Below are 19,258 nucleotides of genomic sequence, written 5' to 3' on the forward strand. Positions count from 1 at the left end.
CTCCAGACTTCTCTATCGCTATTGGGGGGAATCCCACTCCTCAAGATACTCCTCGTACGCCAGGGGTGTCTCCATCTTGCTGCAGCGTGGCCTCCCTTGGCAGACCTCCCGGGTTCTTCTCTATCCGGAGGGTAGATATGTAATCCTCCATGGTCTACTACTGGCCCAGCCTGTTACGATTGCCGAGGTGTAAGGCCCAGATTTTGATGATACAGGTTTTTTCAATCATGTTTGGCACCTCATCTCTTCCTGTGGCTCTGCGGCACTTGTTTGGGAGGGGGGGGGGGGATTTTAACGTTACTCTTTCTGCAACACTGGATCGTTCTGGCTCTTGCACGTCTCATCTGCGTGCGGCAGCAGCTCTTACATCTATCTTAATTGACAATGCACTGTATAATGCCTGCCGCTACCTCCGTCTCGATGCCCGTGAAGGCACCTGCGTAACTGGCGCGCAGGGCTGCTGGTCGCGAATTGATTTCTGGCTGCTCTCGCCGGATGTCCTGTCCTGGCTTGCTGATGCTGAACATATGGCTTGCAACTTTTCCGACCATGCGCCGGTCCAGCTTCGTCTTAGGCCTCCCCATTCCCAGCGACGTGCCTTTACCTGGCGTCTTTCTCCTAACGCCCCCCGGTTTTGTCAACTCCGCCTCCACCCTATGGGAGGGTTTCAAGGTTGTCGTTCCAGGTGAGTGTAATTCCAAGCAGGCGGGCGTTCTCCGCTCCATTCGCTCCCCTCTGGATAGGCTTGAGGGGGAGATTAAGGATCTAGAGGCCGCCCAGGCGAGGTGCCCCGGCCCCGAGACGCTGGCGCTGCTTTGCCAAAAGCATACCGAATTCTCTGAAGAAGCCGGCCGTGAACTGTCCTTCCTGGGTGGATAGGGTTGAGCGCGCCGCTTTGGGGAGGGGGACTGCCCGGGGCGTACCCTTGCCAACCTTCTACGTCCACCGCGCGCTGACTCCTATATAACTGCCCTCAGTGACAGCGGCCCGGATAGGACCACCTCTCCGGATGAAATTAAATCCTGTTTTCTTGACTTTTACTCTCACCTCTATTCTGCCGGCACTCCCTTGCCACAGGAGGAGTTCGACCAATATTTTGAGTCCATCACCCTCGTCTGGCTCGAAGACTACCATCGTAAATTTCTCGATGAGCGATTCTCCAGGAAAGAAATACTGGCTGCCATCAACAGCTTACCTAGCAACAAGGCCCCTGGCCTGGATGGCCTGCCTGCCTTGTTCTACAAATCGTTAGCTGACATCCTGGAACCGCATCTGGCGGCCATGTACAACGAGTCTTTCGACACAGGGCTATTCCCGCCGTCCCTACTCGAAGCATTGATAACTTTGCTCCTTAAGCCTGACAAGCTTGTCGACCGTTGCGGCTCCTACCGCCCTCTTTCCCTAATAAACATTGATAATAAAATCTTCGCCAAATTGATTGCCTCCCGTCTTCTTCATCTAATGCCCACCATCGCCCTCCCTGATCAATCTGGCTTCATACCTGGTAGGGCAACCTCTCATAATCTTCTCACCATTTTCTCTGTCCTGCATCAAATTAACCCTAACTTGCCGGTGGTGGCCGCACTACTCGACGCCACTAAGGCGTTCGATACGCTGTAGTGGCCGTTCCTGTTCTATATTCTACCGCATATGAGTTTCAGCGCTCACTTTCTGCGTAATATCAAACTCCTTTACACCAGTCCCTCTGCACGTCTCCGCATTAATGGACAGGTCTCTGACAACATTGACCGTAGCACATGCCAAGGGTGGCCGTTATCGCCCATGCTTTTTGCCTTTGCCATGGAGCCCCTGGCTGCCAGGCTTCGGCAGCACCATACACACAGGGGCATTGGTTTCTAGTCGCGCTCTCTCCTAGTCTCAATGTATGCGGATGACGTCACCCTATATGTCCGCCACCCCCAGGAAAACCTTAGCCCCCTGGGTCAGGAAATCATACGCTTTGGCGGGCTCTTGGGCATCCAGGTGAACTGGAGTAAGTCGGTCCTATTTCCACTGTCTGATGCCACTGTCCCCTTCACACCGGACTTTCCATTTGTGTGGGCATCTGGACCCACGCGCTATTTGGACAACTGGTTAAGTAGGGATTTGGATGAATTGTGGAGGTCGAACTTCGGGCGAGCTGTGGATTGGCTTGAATCCAGAATCCTTTCATGGACCCGACTGCCACTATCCTTGGCTGGCCGCATCTCCATAGCCAAAATGGTGGTCCTGCCTAAATTCCTCTATCTTTTCCTGAACATCCCTATCCTCCTCACCTCTCATTTCTTCCGCAAACTGCGCTCTCTAGTCATTTCACTTGTTTGGGCAGGTAGACAACCTAGGGTGGCCTACGATATCCTCACCCTCCCTATGTCTGCCGGTGGGATGGGTGCTCCTGACTTTCGGATCTACGCCTTATGTGCCCAGGCCAGCTTCTTGCACTTCTAGACTCACCCCACCCCATATCTGCCCCACGTTGCAGTCGAGACTGATGTGGCCTCCCCTTGGCCCTTGTCCACTGCTCTATTTGCACCTGTGGTGCGTCCCCGGGCGGAGGTTGACACGGTTGAGACGCTGCACTGGGCTCATGAGGGAAACCTTATACAGTACATAGTTCTGCGGAGAAGCGTTAATACATCGCTAATACAACCACATTCAATAACAGTTGGCAATTCCCATCAAGCACATCAGTGCAGGAGATATTAAATCTATTTCCAAGCACCAAGGGCAGAGGAAACGCGGCACAAAGAAGAAGAAATCCCATGAAAGGGGCTATTGCACGAGCATTGCGCTTACTTGAATCAACACATTAAACCTCACTCAGTCATTAAAGTTGTAAACGACGGATGACATAGAGGTATGTTAAGCAGCAGGTGATAAAGAAATGTTCCAGTCAACGTGAAGGTAGGTTCATGAGGGGAATCTTATACAGCACACAGTTCTGTGGAGAAGCGCTAATACAGCGCTAATATTATCTCATTCAACAGTTGGCGTTTTCCATCAAGCTCATCAGTGCAGGAGATACTAAATCTATTTCCAGACACCAAGGGCAGAGGAAACACAGCATAAAGAACAACAAGAAATCCTGTGAAAGGGGCTATCTGAAAGCATTCCGAAATCCACAATTCAAAATGGCGGCCAAGAATCGAATACGCTGCAAAGTCCCTTAAAAATCGGGTATTCAGATCTTAAAGTCTAGTGAAGAATGATCCAGTGTTACAGCATAAGGGGCAGGCGTAGCAGAGGAAGCAAGGGGACCCACTGAGCGCCACAAAGGGAAGTTGTGGAAAGAGAGCTGCTCTGTGACTGAGTCTACAAAATGGAGGCCGTGCGAATCACAGAGCAGCGGCAGAAGAAAACAGAAAAACGGCAGTCTACCTTTGATGAGAGAAGTCGACAGGACGTCTCAAAATGACCCCTGCATGTTCCAAAGCACAGTCCTCCGATTTGGGCTCAATTTATGAGGCAGAAGGGCACCGCTGATCCGTCGTAACCCCCATCGTCCTCGGAGAGCTACGGATATGCCGCCATCCTCGTCGGGCGCAAGCCACGCACCCCTTAAAAAACGATTTTCAAACAACTATAGTTTTGCAAATGATATTAATGACTTCGATATTTTAAAAATCGATATTACTTATCTTCAAATAAATATTGTTGACATTGATATTCTTGACATTGATATTTCCATGTCACAATATTTTAGACCCGATATTCTTGTACGTCGATATTTTCAACTCAATATTTTGTCTGAATAGCATTTTTTTCCCTACTAGATTAATTGGGCAGAATATGTTTGCATCTCTTGAAAAGAGTACTCGTTACGCCCCTATTGGCTCTTGAGGGACTTTCCCTCAGTGAGCATGGTTAACGCATTCAAATGTAATGGCGTGGCAGCATTGAAAGTAAAAGTACAATATTTGTATTGTCTGTACATTGGTTAAGCTGGCCATCTCAATGAAATGTGAATAACACAGCAGCGTGCAAGAGGAATCCAAGCAGTATGAGTGCGGCTGCTTAGATGGGAAAATATTAGGCACAGTGAACGAGTTATTATGGCTGTGATGCTCTTGTTCACATCTTGTTTAAAGTTAAGGAGGTAGGTCCCGGGACGTAGGGTAGGCTGGACCATATACAATTTTTTTTGAAAAACAAGTGCCACCCCCACCAATTCTCAATGCTCTTTACTACGAGCAAACAAATCGAAAATGAATTGCAGATTTGTTCGGTATATTTATTTTTACCTTTTACTTTAGAAATTTCAACATGTAAACTCAGACGGGTTGTCTGAGAAAGACACTCAACATGTAGCAACTACTATACAATAATGCAACCAAAAGGAATATACATCACAAAACAAGTTACAAAAACACACAATTAATATGATACACCTTTCATAGTAAATGGCCGTGTTGAAACATTCAGTAAACTAATTAGAACATTTACTCAACCAAAAACAGTATATCAACTCAGTGAAAGAGACACGTTCAGGAGAAACATTGGAAGAATATAGACAAATTAATCAGTAGTCAGTGAGACTCAGAAATAAATTCTGTATCCTTTACAAATTCCTCCAATGATGCCGACGCGTTTCGAGACCGTAAGACAGGTTGACGGACTCTCATCAGGGCTCATTCAATGTAGTTCTAAAGGTGTGTGTTAAAAAGAAAGACAAAAGGAGAGCGACATGTCACCAAATGTTCTCATTACCAGGGTGACTGCCCCCAATGCCCCTCTTGGCCCTTTTAGTACCTGAAAGTGACTCCGAAGGCCTTATCTCGGGGATCTGTTAGCACCAATACTTGTAGCGGGACCTTGTTATCTGTAAGATAACATCAAGCTTAGAATGCGAGCAAACAATGCATTTTAAGTTTGTTCACACGCGGGCCAACCCGCAAAACATCAAAGAAAAATTCAGGTTCATACCTAGGACAGTACCAAGTATTCTCCCTGTCCCTTTCTCATTCCATTGTCCTGTCGTTCCTTCTTTTCACCTGTAAAGTGCGAACCAAAGTCGCCACATTAGATTATTGCACCGACTCACACATTTAAAATGCGCAAAGATATTCAACAACCAAGATTTTAGACTTTAAACCGCCTACCTGGAGACACAGCGTTTTTTCAAAGGTCTCAGGTATTCAGGCGTGCTGATCGATCTGATAAGGGGGCGAGAGAGCGTAGCAATGTTTTAGAGCCTGCTCAAATCCATACTATTTGCGCTACAGGCAGCACACGGAATAGATTCATATCTGAATTACCTTAACTTGCGCGTCTTGAGATCACGATCAAGCTGCTGATACTTCGTACATCAAGGTAAAGCGGATTCGAATAAAGCCGCACTTTTTCCCATACCTCGGCCTGCAGCCTGTCAAACAAAGGCGAGAGACTAGTAAGTTGTCGTCTCCGTTTGCGGATGTGAGATTAGCCGCCGGTTATTGTGCGGAGCACTCACCAGTTCGGTAGGCGCTCCGTCGTCAAACTCCCAGGTTCGATTCAGAAACAGCAACGCCATGTTTAGGGCGGGGATATAAACCTTTATTTGGCGCATGGAATTCTGGGACATGTAGTTTGGGACAAATTGCACAAATTACGAAGTAACAGGATTAGAGCCTTGATACTTCAGACATACTGTTCAGTCCAGTTTGAGCACTGTTAAATCTCATGATCAAGTAGGCCTCCTTGCGCAGCAGCGTTTCCTCAATATCGACAAGACCTTTTTTGGTGGGCATTGTATACAACACTGTCCAAGAGAAGTCAGTTTCTGCATGTGATTTATCAACAAAGTGTTGGACCATTGGCGCGCTGAGCACTTTATTTTTGATACGGGATCGGTGTTGTGTTATCCTAGTGTTTACTTGCTGATTAGTCTTCCCTATATAGAGTTTGGGGCAACCACAGGTGATGGCGTACACAACATTTTTGGTCCTACAGTTGGAGAACCCTTTGTTGGTCCATTTTACTTGCTTGTGTTGGAATTCGGAGCCCTCTGAGTTTACATGTTGAAATTTCTAAAGTAAAAGGTAAAAATAAATATACCGAACAAATCTGCAATTCATTTTCGATTTGTTTGCTCGTAGTAAAGAGCATTGAGAATTGGTGGGGGTGGCACTTGTTCACATCTTGGCACATTCTATTGTCTTTGACACACAACAAGAAAGCCACTCTACTCTGGAGCCTTTTTAATACACATCAGCAAGGAGGAAGTTCTACTGTGATGGCTCTGTAGTACTGGGCAGAGCCCCCGCCAGCTGCTGAAGAGAACGTGGCGGCGCAGCACTGGCATTACCAGGTTCGATGCCTTACTGACCTCCTCCTCTTTCATATGGTTACTTGCAGGCTCTAGGAGGTGGTGATGCAGCTAAGGTATGAGTCAGGCGGCCTTAACAGCAGGCATGCACCCTATTCGCATGGTTGCATCACTTGCAGAGCTCAAGTCATCAAAACCTAGATATCAGGGGCAGCAGATGCACATGGACCCTGGAGCTCGGATAAGGCTGCATAACAAGCAGGATGGTCCTGCCGGTAACTGCCCATAAAAGGGCCCTGCCAGTATATAGATATAGAGATTAAATGAGACTGTTAGGATTAGAGTGGGTTAGGGGTTAGAGTGGGTGTAGCACGTGACACCTATTATAATAAACATGCAGCACTTCAGGGCATTCTATCGGTAGTGTTGAGGGTAAGACTGAAGGCATTTAGGATTTGCAGTAAAACACTGCATGAGTAACAATAATACAAGTTAACAGCAATGAGGTGATCATGTTAAGTTTGTATGCCTACGGGACAATGTCATTATTGTGCTGTGGTATTCAAGGACTGTGTTGCGTGGGAATGAAAGCTACGATGAGACATCCATTGTATGTATAACTGAAGCTTTATGCTCAAATCAGCAGGAACCCTCTGGCCTCAAGTCTGCTTTACATTAAATCACAACTGCATTCAGCAATATACTCCTGATGATGCCATGGAGAAGGAACGTGGCCATGAGCTCTGTATGTTGGATGGCATACAAATATAAACAGCTCGCGGGGCTCCATGTCTTAACACAGTACAAATAATAGTATTGTGCCTGACCACGCTCGTGATGTGACCAGAACATCACTTGCATGGTCATGCATGTGAACCTCTGATTAATGTCATGCTAAATCATTTTCCCTTTTTTAATATACACCGAAAAGTTAGAATTTTAATGTACGTAGAAATACTTCAACCTAGCTGGCATGAAAGCATTGAGTGCAGCTCTGGAGGCAATGGGAACGTAATCATCATGGCAATCTCCCCGAATATCATTGTTTGCACTCAGAGGGCCTTTCACCAGCAAGAATAGCATCAGCAAAATTTGCTGAAACCTGAGTTTGTACAAAGTCTGAAGACAAAATATCAATTCCCAAAAGATCATTTCCCAAATTAAACCAACTTTCAGGTTCCAACTTTTTATATGTAGTAGAAAAGCTTTATTCGAGTTATAGACTCATAAAAGCACAACATACATATATATAAAAACATCACACTTAATCAAGACATTTCATCCAATACATTAAAACAGTTGCGCAAGCTTAGTCATTATAAAAGAAAAGATATACAAGTTAAAACATACTCAAGAAGCATTAAGAGGAAGAGCACTCCGCCTGATGGACCAAGCCCACCCCAGGTACTTTGCTACTCCCATGACAGTAGGCTCCTCAGAAGTAGTGCAAATAATTCTCTGCGCCTCAGCTGCACTAGATGTCCCAAGGTTCTTACAGGTAGGAGTTAACCAAACCCTTCTTGGGGAGGCATAAGCCTTACAAGCAAATAGGAAGTGTCCCACACTTTCATTAGTTGCGCCGCACGCTGGGCAACACTGGGTATTCAAACTCTTCCATCTGCCTGTTAAATGTCTCAATGGGAGGGAACCAGATCTTAATTGGAAAAACAACTTTCTGTCCATAGGAACAGTTATACTGTCCCAGTAGTTTTCTAGTACAGGACACATTTTACTTTCCAAAAAACGACCTCCCATTGAGTCAGATTTGACCCCTCTCCAAAGCCTCACGTCTATCCATTCCCAATATAATGCTTTAAGTGTATTTTTGCTTGGGAATACTTCCCCCGACGGATTGTCCCAAAGGTTGGAAAGACCCAGTTCACCTAGCAATACCCTTAAGTTTTTCAGCCATAATATTTTATGGAAGGTATCAATTTTGATAATTGCCAGGAAACCTTCCGCATAATGCCTAATTTCAGGGGTGGACCAAAGTCGTCTCCAAAATAGGATGGGACGCAGTCTGGCTCGGTCGGTTACCGATCTTCTTCCCAGGTCGAGGCTAAGAGGGATTAATGGGGTACTCTGGGGCAGTCCCGTAATTCCCCTAAGAAACCTGTTCTCAGCAATCTGTAAGGAAGTTAATTTGTCAAAACCAAACAGCTCTGCCCCATATAAGGCCGATCCTATTGCCTTAGCATCATATACAGCGAGGACAGGTTTTATGGGTTTTGTTTTAGATCTATTGTGCTCCACCCGTAGGGCCCCCGATATTTGCTGATGTTTCAAGACCGCCTTTTCTATATGGTGGGACCAACCATAATTACTTGCGATCTGTACCCCCAGGTAAGTGAACTCCCTTACGACCTCAAGCCCAATGTTATTCAAATATATCCTAGGGCGAGGTTTACATCCTCGGGAGAAAGCCATCAGCTTGGTCTTGCCTATGTTTACTTCCAGGCCATGCTCCTGGCAAAAGTCATCAAAAATATTCAGCCGGCTGGGGTCTTGGACATTATTAAAGTGTCGTCAGCGAACATCAGGATTGGAACCCTGATGCCCGCCAACGAAGGCGCATCCACACTAGCGTCCTGCATCCTGCCGACTATCCCATTGATATATAATGTGAAGAGCAAGGGTGCCATTGCACAACCTTGACGCACCCCACGCTCCACAGGAAAGTCGATGGAGGATTGACCATTTGTCCCCCACTGTACTTTGGCAAAATTGCATTCGTGCAACCTCATAATTAAAGTGAGCAATTCTGCAGGAATGCCTATCTTACGTAGCACTGCCCAGAGCTTGCCCCTTGGGACTAGGTCGAAGGCAGCCCGCAGGTCGACAAAAGCGACATACAGGCTGCCCCCACCAAGGAGTACCGTCCCCCACCTTAACATAGTAAAGCGGAACACCTGGTCGATGGTACTGGTAGCCCTCCGGAAGCCTGCCTGAAAGGGGGAAAGAGAATTATTTTCATCCACCCAGTCCATAAGTTTGTTTACCACCATCTTCCCAATTACTTTTTGGATGGTGGCAATCAAGCTTATGGGCCTGTAATTAGCTGGAAGGGATCGGTCTCCTTTTTTGTGGACAGGTATAATAATGGCTCCCTTCCACTGTTCTGAGACTAGCGCACCTTTTGCAATTGCGTTCCCTAATAGGAGCACATATCTGCCCCACCTACTTTTATCATTTTTAAAAACGTCCGAGGGTATCCCATCTAATCCGGGGGCCCTGCCCCCTTGAACGGAGCTAATTACAAGTTCAACTTCCTTGACGGAAAACAAATTATCCTTGGGAAATACATCCAAGATTGCATCCCCACCACCCCACTCTTTTGTCTCAGCATATTGGGGCCTAAAATAGTTCACCCAGTCTGATTCAGCGACATTATTGTCCGTTTTTTTTGGAGTACCACCTCTGCCCCACTTCACTATCTTCCAGAAAAGCCTGGAATCCTTTGCTCCAGAGGCCTCCTTTAATTCCTCCCAATACTTCTCGTCCCATTCTTTTTTGGCCAAGGAAATGCTAGCGTTATATTGCTTCCTGGCAGCTTTGATTGCTACCTTGTCCCTGTTTCTGATAGCGCTACCCAGTGTTAATCTGGCTGCCCTGCACCGTTGATTAAACCACCCAGCTGGTTTGGTGGAAACTGTGCGATTACCCTTACATGCTCTCGTAAAGTGCGGCTTTAAGATAGCAAAAAGATTATTGTGGATTTCAGTGATCGCCCTAGATCCTCGCGGTGTGGGGCTAGCTAATTCCATGGAAACAATTGCTTTGTCCACTTCAGACCCAATAAAATCCATGGAGGCTGCATTCGACAACACCGAGGGCCATTTCAATCTACGCATGTTATTCGCCATGTCTGGGACCAACCCATCAATTGCATGTAGATTAGGCTGTGTCTGCTTCCACCAGGTGTGGGTCATGCAAAGAGGGTTGTGATCACTTTCTATCCTGCCCTTGACTTCCATGTCACAAACCCCCTGCCAAAGTTTAAGACTGCAAATAACGTAGTCTATCCTACTTCTGTTATGACCATTATCATATGTACACACACCTTCCCTATCTCCCTTTGTTCTTCCATTGAGGGCTCGCATCCCATATTCTAAACACATAGCATTTAAAGAAAGAATATCCTTTGTCCAACGTTTGACAGGGGCAAGATTTAGGTAGGGAACACCCCATAGATTGTCCTCTTCCTGCCCCAATGGGTTCTCGGTACTGTCTAGAGGTTCAAAGGTCCTATTTAAGTCCCCAGCTATTACTATTCTATTCCCAAGGGACTTTGATTGCAGAAAATTAGTTAGAGCCTCTAAAGTGGGGGAACTCCCATTATTACAGCCTCTGGCATAGACATTATATAGATCTATCACACCCCATTTTACTGAGGAAATTCGCAGCATTAGAATATCTCTACAACCCAGGTCCCACATTTTCACAGTAAATTCAGAACTCTGCCTAATCCAGACTGTGAGGCCTCCCTTGGGTCTACCCCTAGGACCTCGACATGCCGGAATCGAAAAATTTAGGTAGCCTTGGAGGTAAATAGGATCACAGGCCCATGTCTCCTGAAAAAAACACAGTTCAAACCCATTAATGAAGTCGGTCCATGATTGTAACATCAACTTACTCCCCAATCCTGCAATATTCCAAGATACAAAACTTCCTAGAGCAGGTCTGTCACTACCCATTATATTAACAATGGGCAATCCTATGGGATTCAATTGACTACCATCCTCTTCTCCCAGGTTGTGATCATTACCCACAATATTTTGTTCCGTTAACACCTCACCACCCGTGTTTTGCATTAGATCCCCGGTATTTTCCTCCTCAGATGCAGCCTTTTCATCATCTTTTGTTACCTTCAACACAACATCAGTACTCAATGCCGGGGTTTCAGGGTTCCAACATGGCTTCCAGTGTGAAAAACCTCCCCTTGTGTTAAGCTTTGGTCAATACCCCCAATTCAAACATTGAGTGCCTTCCAAATTATTATAATTTAAGCCAATGTTTTGAGGTTGCCATTGCTGAAGGGTGGAGGGTGGGGGAGCAATCCTTACCATCGGGGGATTAGTGAAACTATTTAGAATCATGGGACCACCTTTTAATAGGCATGTTTGCCTTGGGTAGAAAAAAGAAAGATCCACAATGCCAATTCCACCGCTACTTGTACCCCAACCCTGCCTTGTTATCCAACCAGCCACCCTGGGGTCTTGAAAATTAATGATAATACAGTCTCCCCCCAAGTTTTTACAGGTGTACCCAATCCAGTCAATCCTCCTTGCCCCTATTATCAACCCATCCAGACCCCCCGGTAATGGTCTATTTTCCTTTAACCAGTGCATTACTTTGTTTTTAAGCATCTGGAAGGTTTCTCGTTGTCCAACTAAAAGGGGTGGAACATTAGTAAGGACCGCCACAAAAGGGTGGGAATCCGGGGTAAGATTCACAGGAGGAATCTTTCGAGATGGTTTCTCCAAATGAGTCGGTGGTGGTCTATTAACCGGGGCACTAGGACAAGAGTTAGGGATATTCGATTTTTGTTGAGAATTTATGGATATAGCATTGGTTATCCTGGGGCCAGGAAGGCCCTCTGTTCCAATGTTTGTGGGGGGATTGGAAATGCTTGGCATTGGCTGGTGGTTGCTTGCAACGGTATCGTTGTTTTGTGGACATTTTTTATTCTTGCCCTTTGCCATAGGGTTTGGGACCTAAGATACTTTTTCCCTTGCGCTGGTGCTCGGGCAGACCTGCTCTGATGGAATAAGCGGTTGACTTGGTCCCTTTGTCAGGGACTCGCCTGAAGTGCAGCCTGCTTGGGGGTGTGATGCTACAACAGGCAGATTTTGTGCCTTTTCCGGTATTTCCTGAGCCCTGCTAGACTCAGTTATCTTGGGCTGCAATTTGATTAGTGACTTAATGTGGAAGAAATTATCTAAGGTAGCCTGCTCAAAATGGTCTAGTCGGTCAATTAACTTATTTACTTTGACCTCTATGGGTGTCAAAAGCGACCTTAGTAATTTTTCCAACTCAGGTATCAATGAGTCTATTAGAGGGACGTTCACAGCCAACCCGTTCCCCTGAGGGTCACTAAATGATGGATTAGAACTCTCTAAAACTACATTGTCCCCCTCATTTAATAGGTCGCCACTTCCACTTACCCCACTATGTGCCTTTTGTGTAAGTAAAGGATTTTTTGCCACTTTTCTAACCTTATTGGGGGGTTTGGAGGGATGATATTTCCTCGGGGCAGTAATCCTTTTCCTTTTTACACACGGTTTTGGGTCCGACATGCTAGTTTTAACTATGGTTTTCACTGTAGATGGATAAACAATGGGGTTTATAGGTAGAGATGTTGACAAAGTGACATTGTCCGATGTTTGAGGTGAACCGCCCTCAATCTCCAAGGTTGAGGGAGAGGCATTAGGTTTTTCAATCACCCCAGGCAAAGTAATAGAAGACAGAGGGGTTACCAATGCCGGATAGGCTTGCGACAGACGTTTTTCCATGGAACTTTTAAGAAGCTCAATGGACAGCCTACGGTCAGCTCGTTTTTCTGCCAGAGAGATCTCTTTGTCTATATCTTGATTGGCACGATTAAAAAAGAATTTATCTAAGGGTCCAAGAATGGTCGTGCCACCCTGAGAATGGGGGGGTGGTAAGCTGGTGGTGTTTAAAGTGTGGGACATTATTAACAGGAAATACGAGTATATAAACACAGTGGGGAAATAGGATAAAAATATATGAATCTCAGATCCTACTCATCAATGGGGTGGCCCAGCCCGGCCTCCTTCGGCCCCGGACGGCCACAGACGGTCCCGCCCTTGTCCCGGGCTTCTCCCGTGCGCTCCCGCGCAGCGGCTACAGCTAGTCCATATGTAGTGGGAAGGTGCTCATGGGCGGGGCGAACAGGGAGAGCGACCAGGTGGAGGTGATTGCAGCGCAGGGACTCCTGGGCAATGGAGTCCCTGTCCCTCGCCTGGCGCTCGCAGCCCTGTGCTTCCTCCTTCTCCTTCTGCCCCCGATGTCAGGCTTCATCAGATAAAGCGCCTTGCCACGCTAGCGAAGCGGGACCCGCGCAGCGGGTAGCACGAGGTGTCAACAGGGGAACAAACAGTCCTGCAAAAAACACGGATAGTCCAACAGGGATAGCAGCACGCAAAGGTTCCTCCTTAATCCGCTACAGACAGCGTCTCCCGCTGAGCCAGCAACTCTCAGGCGCCTTTCACTCGCCGCTCAGGGCGGGGCGAACAGGGAGAGCGACCAGGTGGAGGTGATTGCAGCGCAGGGACTCCTGGGCAATGGAGTCCCTGTCCCTCGCCTGGCGCTCGCAGCCCTGTGCTTCCTCCTTCTCCTTCTGCCCCCGATGTCAGGCTTCACCAGATAAAGCGCCTTGCCACGATAGCGAAGCGGGACCCGCGCAGCGGGTACCGCGAGGTGTCAACAGGGGAACAAACAGTCCTGCAAAAAACACGGATAGTCCAACAGGGATAGCAGCACGCAAAGGTTCCTCCTTAATCCGCTACAGACAGCGTCTCCCGCTGAGCCAGCAACTCTCAGGCGCCTTTCACTCGGCGCTCAGGGCGGGGCGAACAGGGAGAGCGACCAGGTGGAGGTGATTGCAGCGCAGGGACTCCTGGGCAATGGAGTCCCTGTCCCTCGCCTGGCGCTCGCAGCCCTGTGCTTCCTCCTTCTCCTTCTGCCCCCGATGTCAGGCTTCACCAGATAAAGCGCCTTGCCACGCTAGCGAAGCGGGACCCGCGCAGCGGGTACCGCGAGGTGTCAACAGGGGAACAAACAGTCCTGCAAAAAACACGGATAGTCCAACAGGGATAGCAGCACGCAAAGGTTCCTCCTTAATCCGCTACAGACAGCGTCTTTTATGTGTACAAATGTCATGTGCCCGTCAGGTGTTAATTTCACTCAATCTCTTTTACTCCACCATCCTTTATCTTGTAACAAAACAAAACCTTTAGATACTTTTCAACTTGAATAGGCTCGGAGAATACAGATTTTCCCTGTTTTACCTTGTTAGGATGTTTGATGAGAACCCAGTCATCAGGGCCGGACTGAGAACCAAAACCGGCCCTGGCAAAGTGCTCGCCCCCCCTCCCCACCCCCCCCCGGGGATTGGTGGTGCCCGAACTCTTTGCCGGGGCCGGGTTTCGGCCGATTTTGTTACGCTGCAAAACCGGCTCTGTAACAAAAACGGCCTCCAGGGGCCCAAAACCGGCCCCCACCCGGGGATTGCCTGGTGCCCGCAATGGCCAGTCCGGGCCTGCCAGTCATATATATCAAACTCAACACACTTTACACCATGAGCGGTATCATAATACAGCTTATGTCACAGTTGTGCAGCCTCAACACTCTGTTTGACCAAATTGGCCACATTAAAAAAGCAAGATTTATCTTTAGGCAATTTCTCCATTAACCAATCAGGAAACACCTCTGACTTTAGGATTCTTTTCCTTAATAGTAGAAAAAGAGACACACCCATAGTGGAGTGTGGGGTAAGATGATATGTTCACACCTTTTTTTTAAGGACAACATCAATTGGTACTCCAGTTGCCGAAGCGGATTGCACACCCACTTTCAAAAATCTGGTTACCAGGGCCAGATTGGCCATAAAGATTTGGCTGTTTTTGTTTCCGGGGGTCGGCAATATCGGCCCCCTGTAACAAAATCGGCCAAAACCAGCCCTGGCAAACTGCTCAGCTGTACTCCCCCTCCCCCAGGGGGGGCCAGCCGAGCAGTTTGCCAGGGCCGGTTTCTGTTCCCAGTCCGATCCTGCTGGTTACTCTCTATACTAACCCATTGGAAGTTGGGGAATACTAAGCTACTTTGAGGTGTCGAATATGTAATTTCTCAAAAAGTCCTTAATTTGTGATAACAGAAAGTGTGTACCATTGTCAGTTACCAAATCCCTGGGGAGTCCTTCACAGTCAAAACTATTAGATACGAATTTCATGACTGAGAGTATTTGCATTCGGAACAAAATTAAAAGAAAATCACTTTGAAAAAAAATCAACTGAAACTATTAAAAACTTTTTATCAGATGTTAACAGGTGCAATGTACTAGCAAAATCCAGGGCTACTTTAGACCACAGTTTCTCTGGAAAGGGAACTACATGCAAGGGTGTTTTATGAGAGGGACAATGTTTGTCAGACAATAAACATGTACCGCAAGATGAAATCCAAGCGGCAACATGTGAGTCTAAAGAGGCCCACCAAAAGTATTGCTTCAAATTTTTAGATGTGGCTCCAGCACCTAAATGCCCACAATTTGCTGATTAAAATAATTTGGGTCTAACTGCAAGTGGTGGAACAATCTAATTGTTGTGAAATAGCCTTCCACTATTGATAAATCACTGGAAACATGTGAAAAATGCCTGATTGGGGCAGGTAAACATCTTTCTCTGGGCCAACCTTTGGTGCAAATCCATGACCTGAGATAAAATGCTATCATCTGAAACAGCAGCCATCCACTTACTGCAAAAAACTCATCCTGTGTACTCAAAATATCATCCAAGGTAGCCACCACAGACTTAACAACTTATTTTCCTTCACCAGAATTGATATCTTGAATTAGTATTCTGGACAAGAAATCCGCTCTGCAATTTCTGCTACCTGGAATGAATTCAATCCTCAAATTGCGAGCGTCAGAAAAGGCTTATCCTGACCCATGACCATTTTGGAGATAAATCAAAGGTTTGTGTTCAGTGTATAGAATGAAACTTATCCCCCATAAGAAAGTCTTGAATTTCTCAATAGCTCCCGAACAAGCTATAGCTTCCCTCTCGATGGTACTGTATCGAGATTCCGATGACTTGAGAGAGCAGGATGCAAACGCAATAGTGTGCTCGTTGTTGTCATAGGATTGTGAAAGCACAGCACCTATACCAATTTGACTGGCATCAACAGTGGCTAGACATTTTGCACCTGGTTGAAATGCTGATAGTGCAAAAAAACGAGAGTGACCCCTCAATACCGAGAGTCAGGGTACTGTAATCAATTCTAAAAAATAACAACTCTTGGCGAGCAAATTTCCGACTTTTGCATATACTTATATCAAATCATTCACATCATGCCCCTCCACCAGTCTAGAAAGGGAAAACCAAAGCAAATGAATGTATATATCCTATTTAATTTTAAATTGAAAACATTATAAGCATGTACATCAAATCACATTAAAAACAATAAAACCCAATCCTCCAATAATTTTATACAGTAAAAAGACATCATAGAGAGATATAATCAAAGACATACATATTTGTAATTTAAAATGGTTAATTCGAAAGAATCAATAACCGTATTGACATCATTTGATTTTGTACAATCAACACTTTGTTCCTCGATTGCAACGCAACAGAGACAAGCGTTGACGCGTTATGGTATAACAACAGCAGAATAAAACCACCTTCTTCAGGACAATGAATTATCTACCCCTCTTTTATGACCAACCCAGGAGGTTCACCTGTTTGGAAACATGAATCAGATGTCAACTAGAACCTCCATCACTCTGGTCACAAAAACTTTTTCATACTTTTTTATTTCATACAATTTATGCACTGTTCCTACTTCTCAGATTATTCACGACCAACCAGGAGAATTTCTATCCCTCAATCCCCCCCAAATGAATATTAGTAGTACCCTAATATACATGGACACTTGCCCCATGTCACCCACTCTAGGCTGGGAGGTAAACACACTGATCATCCATACACTCAATCAAACTTCCATGCTCCATCCTTTCGGTATTATTGAACTCACCTCTAGTATCAAGGTGAGGTCTATCTTATAGGATGTTCACAATTTTATATCAACGACACTGTATATTCCTAATCAAAAACTAGAGACATAAGTCATAGGTTAGGGTATAATTTCATCAATGTTGGTCTCCCCTTAACTCACATAGACTTAACCTACCAATAATGTCAGTTCATGAATATTTAATCACTCCTTTTCACCCCTTCTCAGGTGGGGAAACAGTGGGCAAATCAGCAATACATTCCTGGTTAAAAACTAAATACATAAAGTTCCAGTTATGGGGATGTCTAGTCTCATTTGTGTAAGTCTCCTCTCAGATTTTGAACATTTGTGGAGTTTAATGGTAACTCCACGTTCTTAACTCCACGTTCTCCACAAATTGCAGAGTTGCTGAATTCCCCAAACTCCACCAACAGAGCAGAATTTTATACCCAGGTCTAGTTACTGTTCACAGACCCACTCAGAGGCTCATGCACCCACTCCCATGTGGGTTACATGTTGGGGAGTTTATGGTGTCACACAGAGATCACATCACAAATTATGGGCAATGGGGACAAAAGGAGGAATACCTAGGGAAGGGAAAAGGGCATGTCAGACAAACATAATTACACTGCCATGAATGACAGCACAGACACTGACATTTCTTAATTGGAACATCCCTGAGATGGCCGGTCAGGACAAACGTCGTAGAGTACACGCTTTCCTGAGGAGATATTGCATAGCGAATGCGGGGCTGCAGGAGACACACATTTTGGAGGAAAACTATTAAATGCCTTCGTAGACGCTGGAGTGGAGAAATCTACGCTACATCCTACTCTGCATTTGCACGGGGGCAGTGATATGAGTGGCCCCAGCGGACCCCCTTAGCAGGAGGGCCATTGCTTATTTGCTGCACTTACTATTTGACCGTGCGCCTTTGTTGCTGACACTGTCCTCTGGACCGGGGCGACCATTCATTCCACTATGGCAGCTTCGGGCTGTTACGGACCCTCCATAAGTATAGACTGTTACGTAGGTTCTCAGACAATACTTTGGGGAGAACTGGGGGTCCACCACCACTAGATCCACAGAATGGGAGGCCATGAAGGTAGTTATCCAGGGTGTTTGTACTAAGACCACCTTTGGGGGTCCAGCATCAGCTTAATACTGATATCAATTCCCTAGAAAAACGTGTACAGATTCTGTGATTCCGGAACCCTACTGATAGGACTGCATGGACACAGGTGCAGGGAGAGGCCTGGTCAGGGCTGGAGAAGCACAAATGCCCCACCTACAGACAGAGACTTTATATGGAGGGCGACAAAACAGGGGCGTTATTAGCTAGACTTATCAGGACGGAGACTGAACACACGCCAGTGCTAGAGCTTCAGGATGGTCTGAGGAATGTTTTATACACACATGAGGCGATCATTAAGGCGTTTGCAAAACACTTGCGCCAGACTTGTTTGACTAAAGCTCGGAATGGATCTAGTGCATTTCAGAATTATTTTCAGGATATAACATTTCCCACCCTTGGAGAGGAGGGGGCGGGAGTCCTCGGTGCACCACTTACTAGGGAGGAAATACTAAGCTCCATTAAACAGCTGAAGCCCACGAAATGCCCCGGGAGCGATGGTTTCCCGTCTGAATTGTTTAAGATGTTTTCCCCACAGTTAGTGGATCATCTTCTTGAGGTATATACAGAGGCTCTAGCCAAGGGGATACTTTCTAATACCATGATGGAAGCGCTATTCTCCATGATTCCTAAGCTGGATAGGGATCCCCTTTCTTCAAGTTCCTATAGGCCAATCTCTCTTCTGAATATGGATGACGAAATTCTAAGTGGTATCTTGGTGGCACGTTTACTACCAAACATTACTCGACTGGTCCACCCAGACCAGTCTGGGTTTATCCCTGGGCGGAATACTACTACACATAATCTCCATAGACTTGCGCATGTGTGGCATGCGCCTGATCTTGAGGAATCGGAGTGGGCTCTCTGTCTTTTAGACATAAGGCAGGCCTTTGACTCTGTCAAGTGGGATTACATGTGGGCTGTACTGGCCCAGATAGGTCTGGGTGACAACTATATAAAATGGCTGAAACTGCTTTACTGTAAACCAATGTCTCTCATCCACCTCCGGAATCAAGTATCAGAAAGTCTAGAGCTCCAAAGGTGTACCCAACAGGGTTGCCCCCTGTCGCAGCTGCTTTTTTCCCTTACGATGGAGCCTCTGGCAATCACTTTCAGTTCTCGGATGCAGT

The sequence above is a fragment of the Lissotriton vulgaris genome, chromosome 3_1 (assembly GCF_964263255.1).
Source record: "Lissotriton vulgaris chromosome 3_1, aLisVul1.2, whole genome shotgun sequence".
Lineage (NCBI taxonomy): Eukaryota > Metazoa > Chordata > Amphibia > Caudata > Salamandridae > Lissotriton > Lissotriton vulgaris.